Here is a 20527-nt window from a genome sequence, read left to right on the forward strand (position 1 = left end):
GGACAAATTTCTTCAGCTCAACAGAAAAGCCACAGCTCAAGAGAAAGGAGATTTCCCAACTCCTTTTTCACCTGTTTACTTGTTGGGGTGTGAGGGGAAGTGCAGATGAAGTGGGTCTTGACTTAAACAAACTGACCTGCGCAGCTGGTTAATAGGAAGAAGAGGTCAGGCACAATCTGGAAAAGATCAGGCACAGTTTGCCTTCTTACCTGAATAACTTCCAAACAAGGACAGAGGAGTCCCAGTGGAGGGCTCTCTCTGTCCCTAGGGCTAAGCACAGGCAGTGTGACATGCTGACACAGCCCAGTAACATACAGCTAAGGTTTAAGGATACTTTAATTGCTCTTCACTAAAAAAAATATACTTTAAGGCTGCTATTCAGTGCATCGAGCCAAATACATAACACAAACTCCTCTGCAATGTGCTTCAGCTAAATCTGTTATTACTGAACCACAGCACTCACAAAAATTAGAGTTGTTTATTTTTTTCTTTCAAACTCCAGTTTTAAAAGAGGAATCATTTGAAATACACTATCCAGTGCTCACAGGTCAATTACAGCATTATGCTTAATGCAAATTTGACCACATTTAGCGACAGGATTAAAAGTTTTCCACTGCTAACAGGAAATTATGACAGAACATGCAATCTGTCACCTGTGTAATCTGGGGTTTTACAAGTTCCTTGCAGGAACTAGTTGATCTTCAACACCAGAAAGCAGGGTGGTGTCCCCAAAACAGGCTCAAGTTTAAAGTAGAGAGCAGAAGATGGAGCATGTTCCGGAATGGAAGGGTCACCCTGTGAAAGTGTGTCTGTGAATCTGCTCCTACTTTGTGAGCTCAAATGGCATGAGCATTCTTAATGAATATTTTAGATTTTTAGAACAGTTATAGTATTTCAAACAAATTCCCAAATTTGTATTCTTCCATTTCTTAACAGAGAAATGCTAGTTCCCACCATTATCATAACCGCATCATTTTTGGTTAGCCAGCACGAAAGTCAAACCAATATGGAAACAAATTGTGTTCCACTTTTTGGGCTACAAGGAGAACATTATTTCAATAACACATCACAGGCTAGGCAACTGGTTGAAAAATATCTGCTTGAAGGTAATTTTGATGACTGAATTTCTAATTGTACAAGAAGGAGAACGTGGGAGAGCAGGACAAAGCTAAAAGCTAAATGACTGCATCTAACGTCAACTTATTGATTATTTTTTTTCCTTCTTAACTGTGCAATGCTTCCTTTTATCTGTTTGGCCTTGAATGCTTCAAATTGGGCTGATTTACACACTTATTTATATTTAAACTTCAGTCTTCCTCCTGAAATACTTAAATATTTTCATGGCTTTTTTTTAATGCGTGCATGCAATGGTGTAAAGTATGGAAAGAAGCTGAAGTGGTGAAACATCAAGGAATGCCGCTTTACATATAGAAAAGAGCCAAGATATGAATGACTGGTAAGTCATTTACAGTTGTAATAATAAGGAGTATTGTTGATATTAGTGTTTTTGCAGCACACATAATGAAGTGACAAAGAGAAAACATGCATAGTCGGGCAACAAAGCTGGGGAGAGGTTTGGAGCACAAGGCCTATGAGGAGAGGCTGAGGGAGCTGGGGTTGCTTAGCCTGGAGAAGAGGAAGCTCAGGGGAGACCTTCTTGCTCTCTACAACTACCTGAAGGGAGATTGTAGCCAGGTGGGGGTTGGTCTCTTCTCCTGGGCGGACAGCACCATTACAAGAGGACACAGGCTCAAGCTGCACCAGGGGAGGTTTAGACTGGATTTTAGGAAGAAGTTCTTCATAGAAAGGGTGATTGGCCAATGGAATGGGCTGCCCAGGGAGGTGGAGTCACCATCACTGGAGGTGTTTAAAAAGAGCCTGAATGGCACTTGGTGCCATGGGTTAGTTGATTAGATGGTGTTGGGTGATAGGTTGGACTTGATGATTTCAAAGGTCTGCTCCAACCTGGTTAATTCTATTCTATTCTACTTGGTTTTATTCAGAATTCAAGAACAATTTTGCAAGCAGAGCAGTCAGCCATTACAAATGTGTAATCAATCAAACTTTATTTAACCTACTGAATCTGCAATGACAATTCTGACTAGAGTCTGAAAGTGTGTGCACTATTTGGACTCTGTGAGTGGCATACTTCTGTCCACTTTTTCATATAGGGAAGACATTTGAGACAACCCAACATGTCCTTGGGAAGCAGTGACAAGGGTTATCATTAAGTGTAACCTTTTCCTAAATTCCTTATTCGTGGAGCAAACCTGTACCCAAAAATAACTATGGAATACAGATAAGGACAAGCACAGCATTAACTTACCTATGACACTATGCACAGAAATTGATGTAAATGCAACATGGCAGAAGAGCAACTCAGACTCCTCTTCACATTGCAACTGAGTGCCAGGCTACAAACAGCCACTCACACTAACAGAAGTTAAATCAGATTCAGCATTCAGAGCTATCTTCAAAGTCGTGCTGCTGTCTTGAACATGGATGCAGTGTATGCTCCTCAGAGAGAGTCTTTCTTAAATGAGCAGATAATAAGTTATCAGAGTTCAAAGCCTTTATTTGATTGAGAGTGTGAGATCTGGCTTGACAAACTTTTTGTGCCTCAACAGCATAGAACGTACATCTGAATGAATTAACTTTTCTGTATTTATCAGGTTGAAAAAGACTGCATGCTTTGTGATTCCTACTTAAATAATACCTTTGGAAAAAAAATACTTTAAAAGCTCTTAACATGTCTGTGTATTTTGGTACAAAAGAAAAATAGCACATTGCCAAAAAAATCTGGTTAATGTGCAAGAGCAGCTTAAGCTAAAAAAGGCACTAATTCTGCCATAAGGCATGGCACTAAAGCTCATGGCACTTATATGCATTCTTCTATGTATAAAGAGAGTCAAATATCCCATACCCAAGAAACAAGACCAGTTTGAGTATTTATGAGCACTGACCTGCTGCAAGTTGTTCTTCTCATTCACGAGTGTTTAAGCTGACACTTCCTCCAAGCAACTATTTAATTAGTATTTGGTTAGCTTCCTTGCAGCTGTTCAATTCACAGTAACACCAATGTGAAGCTATGTTTACCTGCACACAGAGATACAAATTTCTCTACATTTAACAACTAACTTGACTGTACATGTATCTTAGGACTTGTTCTTCTTTCTGCATCACAAAATCTGAAGTCTTTTCACTCTGTGTGACAGTAATGGTAATTTCTGATTTGTAGTTGCTTTTTGCCACCCATAACCAAGACTCAGCGCTGCTGAGCTGACAGGTTATTTGTGGATGCCCACACAAGGTAAACTGCTATGATGCCATAACTGAATGGGTAGATGCAGGGAGACCAGTGGATGTAGTCTACCTTGACCTTAGCAAGGCTTTTGACACTGTCTCCCATAACAACCTTGCGAGGAAGCTCAGGAAGTGTGGGATAGAAGAACAGACAGTGAGATGGATTAGGAACTGGTTACACAATGGATTCCAAAGAGTGGTGATAAGTGGTACCAAGTCCAGCTGGAGAGCTGTAACCAGTAGAATTCCCCAGGGATCAGTGCTGGGTCTGGTCCTGTTCAACATCTTCATCAATAACATTGATGAGGGCACAGAGTCTGCTTAGCAAACTTGCTGATGATTCCAACCTGGGAGGCTTGGCTGATACACCTGAAGGCTGTGCAGCCATTCAACAAGACCTGGACAGACTGAGACCTGGGCAGAGAGGAACCTAATGAGGTTCAACAAGGATAAGTGCAGAGTCCTGCATCTGGGAAAGAGTAATAAACTGCAGCAGTACAGGTTGGGAGATGATCTGCTAGAGAGCAGCCCTGTGGAGGAGGACCTGGGAGTCCTGGTGGACAAAAAGTTCTGCATGGACAGCAATGTGTTCTTGTGGCCAAGAAGGCCTATGGGATCCTGGGGTGCACTAAGAGGAGTGTGGCCAGCAGATCTAGGGAGGTTCTCCTCCCTCTCTACTCTGCCCTGGTGAGACCTCACCTGGAATACTGCATCCAATTCTGAGCTCCCCAGTTCAAGAGGGACAGGGATCTATTTGAGAGAGTCCAACGGAGGTCTACAAGGATGATTAAGGGACTGGAGCCCTGCCTTATGAAGAAAGGCTGAGAGCCCTGGGGCTTTTCGGTCTGGAGAGGAGAAGACTGAGAGGGGAATCTAATAAATGTATAGAAGTATCTGAGGGCTGGGTGCCAAGAAGGAAGGGACAGCCTCTTCTCACACCCTGCGACAAGACAAGGAGCAATGGATGTAAACCACAGCACAGGAAGTTCTACCTCAACATAAGGAAAAACTTCATTACTGTGAGGGTCCCAGAGCACTGGAACAGGCTCTCCAGAGAGGTTGTGGAGTCTCCTTCTCTGGAGACTTTCCAGACCTGTCTGGATGTGTTCCTGTGAGACCTGTGGTAGATTTTATGGTCCTGCTCTGGCAGTAGGGTTGGACTTGATGATCTCCAGAGGTCCCTTCCAACCCCTAAAATCCTGTGAACTAATGGCATCCATAAGTAATGCTGGAAGAGAAAGTGAAGGTCAGAGAATTCCTAGTGTTCAAATTTGGTTGTCAATCAAGTCAGCAGCAAGCAGGCAGCAGGTGTAACATGCAAATACCATCATTTTTCAGCTTGGCACTATTATCTGACTCTAAAAAAAAAAAGACCGACAGGATTTGTTCCTGTTTTATTTTTACACAGGTGGAGTTGCCCTAAAGGAATAGACTGGGGAAAATTATTGTCTATAGTGTTATGGAGTCATCACACACTGAACACAAACAGCCTGCATGGATTCCCAAAGTTTCCCAAGCTTATGAACCAAGATGTCCCAGTCTGAAGGCAGATCCTCCCTTGCCTCCCACCAGGGCAGAAAAATGAGACTCACACAAACAGATTGCAGAAGTGATGGAAAGTTTAAATGGAAAAGCAGTGAGTGTTTTACAGAAAACCACAAGCACAGGGACAAAAGAAGATCCCAAAGCTTACCCAGAAACCTCCCAGCATTTCCCTTCTCCCTACTTGAGGGTACACCCAAACCCCTCAGGGCTCTTTCTTCCCCCTCTCCACTGTTAGGCTAATCTCAGCTGGCCAGATCTGAGATTGCCCTTCCCCCTTCTCCTCTTGGCATTAGGCCTAGCCAGGCGTAAGAGGCCGTGAGATAACTCCTCTTCCATTACCAGATAGGGAGCATCTCCCACGGTAGCGGCGAAGGAAGAAAGAGGAAGTGCGGGACTTTGCTGATAGAGTTATAGGAAGCAGGACATTATGGGAATGAAATATGCAGCTTCCTGTGTCCACCCACTGGGCTGGACACCCAGGACACCAGAGGTGTATCTTATGTGGTGGCATCAGGAGGCACTCAGCCTAAATTGCCACAAGAGATTAGCAGCTAAATATGTGAAAGTATCAACAACTTCCAGGTCAGGCCAAAACTAGAGCACCCAGGTCCAGTCTGCAGCAGCAGGCACTTTTGACATGAACTCAATAGGACTTCTGAAAAACAAAGTTGTGACAGAAGTAAATTGTTTCCACTTCCTTGAGGAGAGAAAAAAGCTGATTTAATTAAAGGGCAGAATGTGTGAAGCTTTCTGAATGGCTTCTGCTGGACTCTTTCATAAACCTTATGCCTACTGTTTCACAGCAAGAAAGACTCAGCTGTAAAAGGAAAGAAAAGTCACTCCTCTATTTCAAAGGAGGCTATGCCATTTAAATTCTACTTGAAAGTATTTTTTCTTCCTTGTGTATAGAGTCTAGGGAGCATTAATTCAGATTTATAAAACACATAATTAAACATCAATGTATCACACAAATGACTATGCTGATGGTTGACCCTGCCTGTGCGAAGGTGAAATCCTGTGGATTTCACACAGACCTCGGGAAAAGACAAACTTTAAGCACTCAGTTCCTAAATCTTCTTCCCAACATCACTCCTTCTCCTAGTCAACACACACAATAACAACAAATTGCTAGTTTTGGCAAATGAAGTCAGAGGTGTTTTTAGAGCGCATGCAACACAGAATGGAAGTTAAATATAAGAGCAAGGATGCCAGAGAGAGAAAATCTGTTCATGGTTAACGGAGGAAAAAGCCCCCTTTCTTGAAATGATTTCTCTTCTGACATGCCAGTATGCATATTTTCAGTTAACTGTAAATCAAACTCAGCAACTATTAAAAGCCTTCCTACCTCCAATTTGTTCACAGCAAGTAGCCTGTTAAGAGCTAACAGGTCCAAAGCCAATATGAGGCATTCAAACAACTTCTTACACAACACACCATTAGGCCTCACAGCTTTTTCTTACCTCTTTTACTCTACTAGGGTACACGGTTGCCTTTCAGACAATTGGCTAAACTGATCACTCAATTTTCCTGCAAACTGTGCCAGCAAAAAAAATCAAATATCAGTTTGGAATAATTCATTTTTTTAATACAAATTCTTACAGAATGCTATTCTTGTTTTTCTTCTCCCTCCCTCCCTCCCCCCCTTACACCCCCCTTTTTTTTTTTTTGTGTGTGTGAGCAGCAGTTTTCCAGTAATATAAATATTGAAAATAGGGAAATAGGGGAATAGATGAATGGACAAAGCAATTAGCATATCGCTTTCTCTGTAGCTGGGAGCAGGGAGGTCATTCTCCCCCTGTACTCAGCATTGGTTGGGCCACATCTTGAGTCCTGTGGCCAGTTCTGGGCCCCTCAGTTTAGGAAAGATGTTGACTTGCTGGAACGTGTCCAGAGAGGGGCAACAAAGTTGGGGTGGTGCGGACAGCACCATTACAAGAGGACACCATCTCAAGCTGCACCAGGGGAGGTTTAGAGTGGATGTTAGGAAGAAATTCTTCATAGAGAGAGAGATTGGCCATTGGAATGCGCTGCCCAGGGAGGTGGTGAGTTGCCCTCACTGGAGATGTTTAGGAGGAGACTTGATGGGGTGCTTGGTTGCATGGTTTAATTGATTAGATGGATGATGGGTTGGATGCGGTGATCTCGAAGGTCTCTTCCAACCTAGTTTATTCTATTCTAAATAGTAAGGCCACTTAAATACTCTGGACATATCTATACACTGATTGGAATACTGACTAAGAACAGTTTCATTACATTGATGCCCTTTTCTGCAACAGGTTCTTCCACCTTGTTTAGTTTCCTTCAACATTAATGCCAAATTGTTTTTGTGGCAGAGGCTCTGTTCTATAAAGCTGAGTCTGCAAACTATGCCTACTACAATAATGTTTCAGTTTTAGCTGTAGCTCCCATTGTCTTCATAGCTCATCTACAATTCCCTTGTTACACAAATGATTGCCCCTACTCAAAGAGAAAACAAAAGAAAGAAATGTAAGTATCCCTGTATACTCCAGGAACATTTCTAAACCCTTTTGAACCTTCTGCTGCTCTCTGCCCTCATCGCTCCTCCAGGTTCTCCAGAAGCCAGGTAAAGAAATGTGGCATCGATTTTAAATCTCCTCCCAACTTCCCAATCTCTCAGAGGTGTGGCATTCACCTTGGACATTACCTTCATAACTTTGTAAACTTCAATCACATTCCTGTCAACTTTCTCAGCTCCAGACTGAAAAGCTTCAGCCCTTTCCATCTCTCCTTGAAAGGCAGCTGTTCTGTGATTTTCATTGTCAGTCTAATCTTCAGTGACCTCTCGTATATCTCTGAGATAGGGACACCAAAGCTGCACCCATTACTCAATGCATGGCCATAAGGTGGTTACATACAGCAGGAAAATGATGCTACTGTTGCACCACGGGGTGGTGACCCAGTGTCTTTCTCAAACTGTAACTGCCCCTGCTCAGTTCAGCATCCTGCAGGCATGTGCTAGTTTATTTATCCTACCATGGCATTTAGCTAAATTAGTACTTATTTGTCATGCTTTTCCCCATCCAGTTTTGTGAGGTCCTTCTGCAGTCCCCTGCAACTAGAGCAACATTAGAGTGTCCAGAACATTCATAAGTTGTCACATTCATGAAGATTCAACAAAAATGCAGCACTTCTCCTAAATGGAGTGAATCAAATAGAAACCACACTTACACTCCCCGGGAAACAACCGAAAGAAGACAAAAGAAGCCTTGCCCCAAACCCTCCTAAAATATCAAGACTGCACCATCAAAACACTACCATCAGGACTTGGATGCTTACTACAGATGCTGTCATTCAGAAAGCAGTGTCATGTGCTGATGACAAGTCAGCCCACTGGCTGTTTGAGAACGGCACTGTTTTTAAATCAACAAGTAGTAACGTTAAACTCTGGAATTAGACATCATTAGAATCACATTAGGATCCACACTGGTGGCTCAGCAGTGGATTATAGAAGAGAAGAAAACCCCACCTAGCACAAGTGAAAATTGTCACTACAAGCAATAGATTTTTTTTGCTTCTCATTCTTCTGGCATTTGTGATGATTGCACAGATCAATAGGCAAAATACAGATTTGCCCTTCTAACTGGTTGACAGTGCAATATTCAACCACCTCTGCTGGACAGGATGAAACCCCAAGGAAAGTATGCTGTGCTGAGATAGGAGGAAGTAGAATAGTGGTAGGCTTCTACTGATTACAGATATAATCATTCTAAATACCAAAAGTGTGTCCCACAGATAAACCAAAGATATGGATGCAATGCATATTTTGTTAATGGGAATGGAAAAGTTCAGATCTGCAATATGTTATACTGTAAACATATGTTTTCTAACTGTATCTTAGTTTCACATCCACATACTGGAGTTCAGGGATGCTGTCAAGCCACACTCTACACACTGTAATAGTCAAACTTACTGCTAGCTGTGAAAATACCTTCCTCCTCAACTTTTTCCCCACAAAATTATGAATATAGACACACACACAAAATGTTTGTTTATTTTCCACTCAAGGTTTTTGTCTTGTTATTGGTACAGGTGATCCTCCTGCAGCTAGGCATCACAAAAAAGCTGCAGAATTCCACATAGAGCCTATTTTCCCATCCAAATAAAGTATGCCTGAAGTCAGAAATGCAGGGTCCATAGCTAATCAGTGGAGAGACAGAGAAGCCTCCCAGATGTTACTTAGGTGGTTAGCTAAATGCCTTCCATAAATACTGTGGAGATCCTAACTGCACTGATAATCTCTGGTGAGGAAGATAATCAAAGAAATGGGTGATCTTGTTCTCTCTCTCACCTTCCCCCAGATCCTGCCAAAATAGATATTGGCTGTCTCTTTCCATACAAGCTGCTTTCAAGTTCTGTCTAGGGAATACCCTCCCACATCCACCCCAGGCAGGAAGCAATGGGCCTTAAATGAGCTATGACTCATGTCCTGATCCTCCTTAGAAAAAGTTTTCCACTGTCCTCCTTTCTCATAATCTGTGCAGAGATTACCATATCCAAGGCAACCCAAAGATTAGCATGCAAACCTTGTGGGTGTTTGCATATTTCTGTCCTAAACGGGCTCATAGTGGTTTATATTATTCTGAAGTTATCCTTGCTTCGGAAGGAAATCCCCTTTCCTTTTGCTTAATGTCCTCACTCTCTAAAAATATCACAAAGAATGTTTCCTTGTCTTTTTAATCACTGGTTAGGTTTTCCTTGGCATTGAAACCCAAGGGAATAGATGCAATTAGGGCAATAAATGTTAATGAGTGTTGCATTAAGCCAGCAAAAGCACCTTGGATTTCATGCTAGCATTTTTTACCAAATAATTACACGTGACTGACTTAATCAGATAGGAAAAATAAAAGTCATGCTCACAACTCACAGCTGATTTATCACAGATTCTCCAAAAACTAAGTATGCTGTTGCTTTCAAAATGCACCATGAAAAAGAGGAAACAGACTAAACCTCATGACACATACGAACAGTTCTTCTTTCAAAACAGTGAGATGTTTCTATTTATTTGAAAGTCTGCACATGGGAGCATATTAACATTTTTATTTTTTGTTAAAGCTAGTAATGTCTTCAAGAAAAACTACATAAGAAAATCACTGGATAGAAGGAACTATTGTCTAAATCTTTTGCAAACACAAAGCGGAGAAGCTAGAAGATGACAGAAATGGAATCCCGGGTTCTCCTTTACTATTCAATTCTATACCATCAGCTAAAGCATGCTCCATATTGTTACCTTCTCCTAGAGGTCAGTGGCATTAATAGCTATCCATAAAAAGAAAGATCTGGAGTAGTCTGGAGTAAAGTAAGGACTGAAAGAATAGATTTAATCCAGAGGTTAATGTTACAGAAGGCTAATGCCTAGCTTCATCTACAGACTTGTGTTGCACCATGAAAAACTGACTTCCATACCTATGAAGGTTCTAATGTTTGAAGACAGGTCAAAAAGAAAACAGATTCTAGATCTTCAGTCTATATTCTGTTAGTCTAATGATCAGGAAAAAAAGATCACAATAAGGAAGATGAAAAAAAATATTGCTTAAGGGCATGTACCTTGTGATGCAAGAAAGACATCTCTTTCCAAGCCAATCAACTGTTACTCTCAGCTGAAAGTAATGTAATCAGAAATGTTCCATCTTCAGAATAGACTAGACTAGAATTAACCAGGTTGGAAGAGACCTTTGAGATCATCGAGTCCAACCTATCATCCAACACTATCTAATCAACTAAACCATGGCACCAAGCACCCCATCTAGTCTCTTCCTAAACACCTCCAGTGATGGTGACTCCACCACCTCCCCAGGCAGCACATTCCAATGACAAATCACTCTTTCTATGAAGAACTTCTTCCTAACATCCAATCTAAACCTCCCCTGGCATAGCTTGAGACTCCATCCTCTTGTTCTGGTGCTGGTTGCCTGAGAGAAGAGACCAATCCCCACCTGGCTACAACCAACTTCACTGGTAACAGAACTTAGAAAATAGGTCAGAGAACACTTTTTACATCAGTTATCCCAAAAGAAGAGCCAACTATATTTAGCCCAGCCTTGAAATATAATTCTCCAACTTTAAAACATCTTGAGTGACAAAATCTCCGTATTTTCTCCAAGCCAACTCTATTTAAAGGCTACTCCAATACTTAACTTCATTCAGAGTTGAACTGACCAGGAAGGAAGGGTCTGCTTGATAGTACTCTCTAGGTTCCATTGCTTAGCTAAATTCCAAGTGGCTTTGATAACTAGCTTTGTACCTAGCAAAATTATGAACAGCAATATTTAGGTGTTTGTATCAAGAACTATGTACCACTGTCAGGACCTCCTATCAACATACCCTTCATGGTTTTGCATTTCAGTACAAGCCACAGCACTACAGAAACATTGGTTAGACAGGAAATTTTGAGGTTAATAAGTCCAGCCTTCACTTGACAATAATTGATGAGTAAGCTGTGGCTATATTGAACAAAGTTGTGTAAACCTTCGAGATGAAGATTACACAGCTTCTCTGTCTCACCTGCTCCTTTACTCCACTACCTTGATATTTAAGCTTTCCTCTAATAGTCATTTTGAATATCCTAAGTTACAGCCTGTGACGGCTAACTCATTACACCATCCGTTTAACACAGTTACAGCATTGTCATCTTTTCTTTGAAACTTACACCCAATTAGCTTGTAGTAAGCTACTATTAGACCACTTGTTAGACTACTCTTTGCTGGGCTACACAAGTCTCTCCTCCTCACCGCTGGCAGGCAGAGGGAAAGGACAACCCTTTCAATCTACTACCTGTGTTTCTTCCGATATAGCTCAGGTCATCTAATCTATAATGAAAAGGCATCGTTGGCTCATACTCAACCTACCACCCACCCTGCAAAACATGCTCTTGTCCCATCCTTTTCAGTAAGGCTGCAACTCAACCACTTGGTTCCTAGTCCATGATTGTGCCCAGGGTTATGTTGTGCAAGCTGCAAAACTTTCCACTTTTCTTTGGTGGAATTTAGAAGGTTTCTATGAGTTTAATGCTCAAGGTCTTAATAATTCAATACGTCAGCTGTACCACCCTCCTCTTCAGTTTTGTACTGGCCACAGATTTGTTAAAGGCAGATTTTTCTCATCACTCAAGTTGTCAGTAAGAAAAATACTGAACTCTGGTGTACTGTGCTCCCAGCTACCAACTGGGTTTTGAAACCACTGCCTACCACCCCGCCGGCATTGTGACCTAGCCAATTTTTAAGCCCTCTAGTAGTCAACTTGTCCGCACCTCACTTCCTCAACTTCCAAACATGAATGGGGCAGGAGACAATTTCAGAAGTACTACTGAAGTCAAGGTATGTTATCATTGACTGCTCTCCTTAATGAAAGCAAGCAGTCAGGTTGTTCAGGAATGATTTTCTCTTGGTATCCATGTAAACAAGTAACAATTACCTTTACACTTACTAAAATGGAATGCCAGAGGCTGTGCTTCAAAGTCTTTCCCAGAACTGAGGCACTGCAAATAATTCTTAAACTTTCTATACAGCAGGATTGCTTGATCCTGAGGCTCTTAGCACATTTTCTTCTTAAAAAAAACACAACACATCAGTGAACCCCTGGGCTCTCCTTTTTTTTCCCCCACACTGCTGTTTCATAAGGATCTCTGCACAGCAATTCTTTAAATTAGGATTAGGTTCACATCTTACCTTCTCAGCCTTTCTTCAACTCCTGAATGGTCTGCTGGTGATTTATGTGGTCCAGCTACTATCTGTGCTCACATTCACCCCTAAATCTTCTTTTTTTTGTGAGCAGCAGATCAAATAGAGCACTAATCTCAACTGCTCCTTTCACGTTTGCATTCAGAAATTCTCTAGAATCAATCTAGCAACTTCATCAATTGCTTGCACAATGCCATGGTAACCTGCCAAAATATTGGTGGCAGGTGAAAGAAATCCACCATGAGGACCAATGCCAGCCCTTATCCTCTTGGTCAGTGGTCTCTAACTGAGCACCACCACAACATCACTGATATTACTTTTCCTCCTGATCTTGACCCAGAGATTGGACTGCTTGTTTGTTGCCCAAATAGTGCAACACTAACATGTTGGCATTAGCATAGACACATTTATAAACACTCTTTCTGAGAGGGAACATTACTTTGACCCTTGCAGATTTCTATCATATTTATCTTCATTTTTGTCATATTTATCATCATCGTATTTATCATCATTTATCTTCATATTTATCTGCATTGCTTTTTCATTTAACCTTGAGATTATCTCCCTATCCTCTAACAGCCATAGTTTACAATTCTTGATGATTAGCAATTCTCTCCCCAAGTAAGTCCCTACTTTGTTGTCAGGTTCATTCTATCACTTCTTACTGTTGTTCTTCTCAAAACAAGGTGCCACAGCTGAAGGTCAAAGCTTCACTGAATATATTAGTTCTGGACATTGGATGTGTCACCCTGGGCCATCTTTGCTTTCAGAGTCTTAGCATCATCCCTGATTTCCTTGAGGTCACACTTAAGGTCATGTCACCAGTGCTCACACAGACAAGCAGCAGGGAACTGGAAGGCTAGATGGGCCTCAGTAACAACAAATCCAGGCTAGAAGAAAGTAGAAAAGTCTGGCCAGTACATGGGTGTCTTTGTCCTGGACAGAGTGGAGTCACCGAATTCTAATATGCGTTGCTTTTGTTGGTCACGCTCCCATGACTCAAGATGTTCAACATGTATTCTTCCTCCAACAGGACTCACTTCTCTGCTGCCAGAATCCTGAATTAGTTTTTCAGATGAAAAACTGAAGAGACAGGGAGCCATTCTCCTGCTTCTAGCAGTTACCAGCTTCCAGCTTCCATTCTCTTGGAAACATGGGAATGGGAGAAAATTACAAACATTCAACAGGTGGGAAAACACCAGCTATAGAAAGTCTGCTATCCATCTGTAATGCCTAACAGTTGCTCCAGTATGGTAAAATCAGAATGCTGCTCAGATAAGTTCCCCTAAGGAAGGATAGGTGTTTCAGGTAAGATCCCACTGCCTCCCATCTCCTGAGGGAAGAGACAGTATGTGGAGAAGGTTATGCCAGATTGATTGGGGCATGATTTTACACTGCACCTAGGAATAAAACAAAGCTACACCAGAAATTGTGTGTACCTTTGGAGGCTCTCTCAGGCATGGCTCAGTATTACATTCCCTCATTTACAGGCAGTCCTAGAGTTCCCACATTAGAAAAGCTTGGCACTGCATGACCAGTTAGGAAAACAGTTTATTCAGAGGTGACAGAGGAATTGACTCTTCCCTTGCTTCATTTACAAAGGCATATTCCTTCTGCCACAGGCCCAGAGCAGTCACCATACACCAGTTCCTTTCAACAGCAGCTAAAGTCAACATTTATACCAAGTAAGAAGCCTCAATTTTATTTCAGATTTTTCTTGCTCATAGCTAAAATGCCTGGAATCCAATTTATTTATCTGTTATCTCAAGGAACAGATTCCTGTAGGAACACAAAGTACAGATGAATTCAATTTTTACTCTCCTCTTACTCTTCCCTTTCCCAGTAGGCTGCAAATTTTAGAATGAGGGCTGTGATTATTTTTCCTTCTCTCTGCTCCTGCTACTGACTAGACAGTTATTTCAGCTGGCCTGAGAAATTTTCATGCCTGTAGCAGAAAATTAAAATGAAGATAATCCTTCCTACTTATGGAAGACCTACAGTGAGGAAACAAGCACTTGTAAACATGTTGGAAGTCTGAAATGGTGAACACAAAGCAGAGAGTCTCAGTACTGACCCCATGCTGAATCTGGATGGCATGAGTCTTGAGTCTTGTAATAAAAAATACAGGAATAAATGACAGGTCAAGGAGCGCCTCCCTGTATGCTGACTATTATGTTGAGGATCAATCCTCTTTTAAAGTGAGAGGATGTCTGGGGAGGACAGTCTGGAAGATTACAGGTGGAGAGATTAGATCCTAGAGATGAGGACAGCTTCAGCAGAGGAGACAGCTGAAGAGGTGACCTGAGAGTTTTTTCCTTTTTAGGACAGTCACTTCCCTAGGGGATGAAAAAATAAACACAGAAACTATAGCATAGCTATAAGACAGCTGCAGATCTCTCAGCCATTTTACACAGACAACTACTCAGCAGGACAATCTATCCTCTATTACAGCTGTGCTTTAATATCACTGTTTAAAAAGTGTATCTACTGTAAATATTAGATGGCTCATTTCCAAATTCATCTGCAGCTTTCTTTTTGGAGTGACTAGGGTACAGGAACCCATATAAAATTTGTCCTCCCTAGAAGGGAGAGTTAAGAGAGATCTTCCTGAAAATTTTCAAGTGTGTGGGTAAAAAGCAGCTAAGCTTCAGAACAAGACACTCAGTATCAGTGTAGCAGGAATACACTAGACCAGACCAGACTAGGTTGGAAGAGACCTTTGAGATCATCGAGTCCAACCCATCATCCAACACCATCTAATCAACTAAACCATGGCACCAAACACCCCATCCAGCCTCTTCCTAAACAGCTCCAGTGATGGTGACTCCACCACCTCCCTGGGCAGCCCATTCCAATGGCCAATAACTCTTTCTATGAAGAACTTCTGTTACTGCCACATAAGTTACACCTCCAGTGTCCCAAGTGTCCAACCCAGTAAGATGGACACAAGAAACGGCGTATCTCTACCCATAAATCTTGCACCCTATAGATCCAACAGCAAAGTCATTCTCTTCCTCTTTCTTTCCTTTCTGCTCACATGGGAGATGCTCCCTATCAGATAACGGTGGGGCAGCATCTCAAGGCCTCTTAGGCCTGTCTAAGCCTAATGTCAGGAGGAGAAGCAGGGAGCAGGTCTCGGACCTGGCCAGCCTGAGACTAGCCTGGCAGTGGGAGGGGCAGGTAAAACCCTGGGGGTTTTGGGTATACCCTCAGGTGTGCAGAAGGGAAGTGTTGGGAGCCCTTTGGGTATGGTGTAAGGGACTCTGTATGCTTCAGGATATCTTGCTGCTATGCTTTGTAGTTTCTCTGAAACACCAATTGCTTTTCCATCACCTTCTATCACTTTCCAACCCATTCGTGTGACTGTCATGCTTTTGCCCCTTTCAGGGGCAATAGAGTATCTGTCTGGCCTCAAACCAGGACAGAGTGAGAGAGATGCAGAAGTACAGGCTCATTCTTTTCCTGTGGCTTTTTCAGCTGCCTCTACTGGCTTTACACTGGCTGCTAAAGACACCTCAGGATAAAAATCTTGCAGAGGCACAAACTTGAATAAAAAAATTGATCCTAGGGATGGAATCAGCTGTTCTAAGCAAAACTGCTTTGCTTTGAATTCATAAAGAGGGAATACAGAATACTACCTTCTCTTAAGCAGAACAGGTAACAAATTCTTGGTAACATTACTTACTCAGCTTGCTCCCAAGAATTCATTTAAATGCACATATAAGCTAGTAACCAGCTACATTAATAAACTTAATCATCAGATTTTGTACTGTGACTGTAAGAATTATTTGGTTTGCATTTATTTACCTGAATATCTTCTTAAAGCACAAAAATGGTTTTGTAAAAATAAATTCAACAGCCTTTTGGAGAAAATATTCATTTTAATTGCTTAATACCCAAGCAGAGCAATTTTTCCCTCAGCTAGTAATATTAAACATGATAAATCAAATGCATTGCTGATGTTAATGTAAGTGCAAGTTAAATGCTGGATATATTTGGCTTTGAATGTTGAGGCTTAACTCCCTTGAATAGGGAATGCAAGAGAATGTCAAAACAACATTAATTACTTCATGAAAGCTCTAAAAGAAATTTTAGGGGAAGAAACACAGGGAAAGGGGAAAATAAAAAAAAGAAACCTAAAAGGATCTTCTTTAACAAGGCCCAAACTAACTTCCCTGGTTTTATATTCTATGATGACCATTCTGCTGCTGTTTTCCTTCGCTCACTGAATGCCAAAGAGTCTCACAAATCAAAACTGCCTGAAAGATCTGCAGCCAAAATCCCAACACTGATGACTTCAATTCTCAGGGGAGGTACAAGCAAGAGTGGAGGAGATAGGTAATTCTCAGCTTCTCTCTGCTGATTCTCAGTCAAGCCTGGATTAACTCTTGTGACAAGAAAGGTGATACACAGGAGAATAAGCCTAGAAGGAAGCTAACTCTGAAAGTACAAGTAAATCCACTAGTCTATGGGTGCTGATAGTCTCACAGGCTACTAGAAACCACACACATGCAACTCTCTCATGCAGGTGTAAAACAATACACAAGAACATAAATGATATATGCACAAAGAAAGCTCTATCACATTATCACAGTATCACCAAGGTTGGAAGAGACCTCAAACATCATTGAGTCCAACCTGTCTCCACAGACCTCATGACCAGACCATGGCACCAAGTGCCACGTCCAATCTCCTCTTGAACCCCTCCAGGGACTGTGACTCCACCACGTCCCTGGGCAGCACATTCCAATGGCCAATGACTCTCTCAGTGAAGAACTTTCTCCTCACCTCCAGCCTAAACTTCCCCTAGTACAGCTTGAGACTGTGTCCTCTCGTTCTGGTGCTGGTTGCCTGTGAGAAGAGACCAACTCCCTCCTGGCTACAATCACCCTTAAGGTAGTTGTAGACAGCAATGAGGTCTCCCCCGAGCCTCCTCTTCTCCAGGCTAAACAATCCTAGCTCCCTCAGCCATTATCCCTTAATGTTTATTCTTAACACTTATATAAAAAAAAATCAAAAAACTTTAAATATTGTCATGATTTTCAGATTTTCCACTCAAGTTCCTCTTGTAAATATAGAGGTCAAAACAAATTTTCCCCACCTAATAGCTGAATGTAAGGCTACTTCGATACCTCAAGTATTGAAAATGCATTACTGTAGCAAACACACCATTTCTCTCTGGTGTTTTCTTTTCTTCAACTACAAACAAAAATATTTCAAAGTGCTTCTCTCCATTATGTAAATTGCAAGGCTTTTAAATGCTGTTCACAGCCAGATATTTAAACATGCTAAAAAAGTAACTTGCTTTTCTAAGGCTGTTTTAATATTGGTTCCATCATGCTTCTATCATTAGAGTAAATGAGAACAAATCAACACCCTTTGGGGCAATCAGAGACCTTTTTCCTTTTTCCCCCAAAGTAAACTTCTATTATAGAAAAAAACATTTGTTTACTAAAACTAAAACACTTTGGGGTTCCAACACTTTTTTTCCATTAGAACTCACATTATTAAGATGAAGCTCCAGACTGTCCTGGCAGACACTGTTCATCTTAGCTCTGCATTCCTCACAGTCTCATTACAGAAGCAATCTTAAGAGGAATATTTTAGGTTGCAGTGCTGTGTTCCAAGAGAGGTCTTGAGCAAGACCTCTTCCTACCTCTCAAATTGAGGTAGAAGATAAATGAAGCAACTCAGCAAATAAAAATATTTTAGAAGTTAACTGTTGAAGTAAGTTCATATTAAACTCCTATGTGCACGTATTCAAATGTGACATCTCATGAATAAGAGTCAAAGATATAAATTCCTGTGAGAAAGGAGAACTTATTCTCCACTGAAATATTTGGTTTGAATAATTCTGCTCTTGCTCAAGAACACACAGCAGTAGATATTTCCTTCCCCCCCTCTCCCCCAAAGAACAAGTGTTGGGGGGAAATCAATCAGAAAGCATTATTTTTTGTGTGTGTGTGAGAAAGAGGAAATAGGAGGAGATATATTCTTGTATTTACAGGTACTAGAAACCAATAGTTGATGTGTGAACAAGCCTGAAGGGAGAAAATGTGTACATTTGTTTCTGTTATCGAGGCATTAAACACTTCTCAGGTCGAGAGACACATATAACAATTTTAAAGCACTGACCTGTTCTGTAAGAAAACATTCTGTTATTGCATCACGACTGTGTGCAAAAACTTCTAGACTCAGTTACTATGCAAAAATGCAGTCAATACCTGAATAGGAACTAGAATACTATAGCTTTATTGCTTCTCTTCACCCAAGAGGTCTCCTATACCATTGTAGTTCTTTCTGTGCACTGAAAGCCTGCACAGCTTCTGCCCTCAGTCCTGCCCTGCCTACTGTCTCCTCTGCAGACTCTGCAAAACTGCCTTTAATAAATGGGGGCAAATAAATTGTGCCATGTGCTGGGGTGGGCATTGTCTACCTTGCAGTAACCTACTAGGTAAGGCCTGAAGGAAGCAGATCTCCTATATAAAGCAGGTGATCAGCATAAGGCTTGTTCACAAAAGAAATAAAAGTCAGAAACAAAAAAAAAATCCCCAACCCAAACAACAAACAGAAACCAAACCAAACAACCCAAAGCCCAAAAAAAAAACAACAAACCAAACCAAACCAAACAAAACCCCAACCAGATGAGTATCATCGTGGGCCATGGAGAAGCACGTTTTCAGCCCAGAGGGACTTTAAGACATCAGTAGATATCTTATTGAACACCTGATGCTGCCTCACAAGTGCAGCAATGCACCTTGTCAACTTTTTTTCAGAGGTTGCTTCATTGTATCAGGTATAATTTGCTGACAACACCAAGCTGGGGGCAGGTGTTGATCTGCTGGAGGGTAGAGAGGCTTTGCAGAGGGACCTCGACAGGCTGGACAGATGGGCAGAATCCAACAGCATGAGATTGAACACATCCAAGTGCCAGGTTCTGCACATTGGCCACAACAATCCCATGCAGAGCTACAGGCTGGGGTCAGAGTGGCTGGAGAGCAGCTAGGCAGAGAGGGACCTAGGTGAACTAGTCTATGGCAGGCTGAACATGAGCCTGCAGTGTGCCCAGGTGGCCAGGAGGGCCAATGGCATCCTGGCCTGCATCAGGAACAGTGTGGCCAGCAGGAGCAGAGAGGTCATTGTGCCCCTGTACACTGCACTGGTTAGGCCACACCTTGAGTACTGTGTCCAGTTCTGGGCCCCTCAGTTTAGGAAGGATGTTGACTTGCTGGAGCATGTCCAGAGAAGGGCAACAAAGTTGGTGAGGGGTTTGGAACACAAGCCCTGTGAGGAGAGGCTGAGGGAGCTGGGGCTGCCTAGCCTGGATAGAAGGAGACTCAGGGGAGACCTTATTGCTCTCTACAACTACCTTAAGGGAGGTTGTAGACAGGCGGAGGTTGGTCTTTTCTCTCAGGCAACCAGCACCAGAACAAGAGGACACATTCTCAAGCTGCACCAGGGGAAGTCTAGGCTGCAGGTTAGGAGGAAGTTCTATACAGAGAGAGTGATTGCCCATTGGAATGGGCTGGCTGAGGAGGTGGTGGAGTCACCATCATTAGAGGTGTTCAGGAGGAGACTTGATGGTGTGCTTGGTGCCATGGGTTAGTTGATTAGGTGGTGTTGGATGATGGGTTGGACATGATGACCTTGAAGGTCTCTTCCAACCTGCTCTATTCTATTCTATTCTATTCTATTCTATTCTATTCTATTCTAATTTATCACAAATTAGATGTCAGTTACTGCTAACCCACAGAAAGATACTAGCTTAGCTGAAGCCCCAGGTAGGTTATATTATACAGAGGCACTATTTTTAGTTTTGACTAAATAGAGTCAGATGCACATTACATAAAGGCCCAAACCAATTTTTTTAACTTGGGGCAAGACACAGGAGAAAAACTATGAATCTGTTTAAGTTTTGATCTATATACTGAACATCACCTTAACAGTTGTTTAATTGCTTTGAGAAGATTATAATCTCTACA

At 41.8% G+C, this 20527-nt stretch overlaps 1 protein-coding gene across 6 annotated transcripts in view; it reads right to left on the bottom strand.

Moving 5' to 3' along the window:
• Positions 1-20527, bottom strand: part of CADPS2 (calcium dependent secretion activator 2) — a 366370-nt gene that overhangs the window by 214718 nt on the left and 131125 nt on the right. The gene's annotated exons all lie outside the window — the stretch shown is intronic.

Source organism: Dryobates pubescens, chromosome 27, assembly GCF_014839835.1.
Source record: "Dryobates pubescens isolate bDryPub1 chromosome 27, bDryPub1.pri, whole genome shotgun sequence".
NCBI classification, from domain to species: domain Eukaryota; kingdom Metazoa; phylum Chordata; class Aves; order Piciformes; family Picidae; genus Dryobates; species Dryobates pubescens.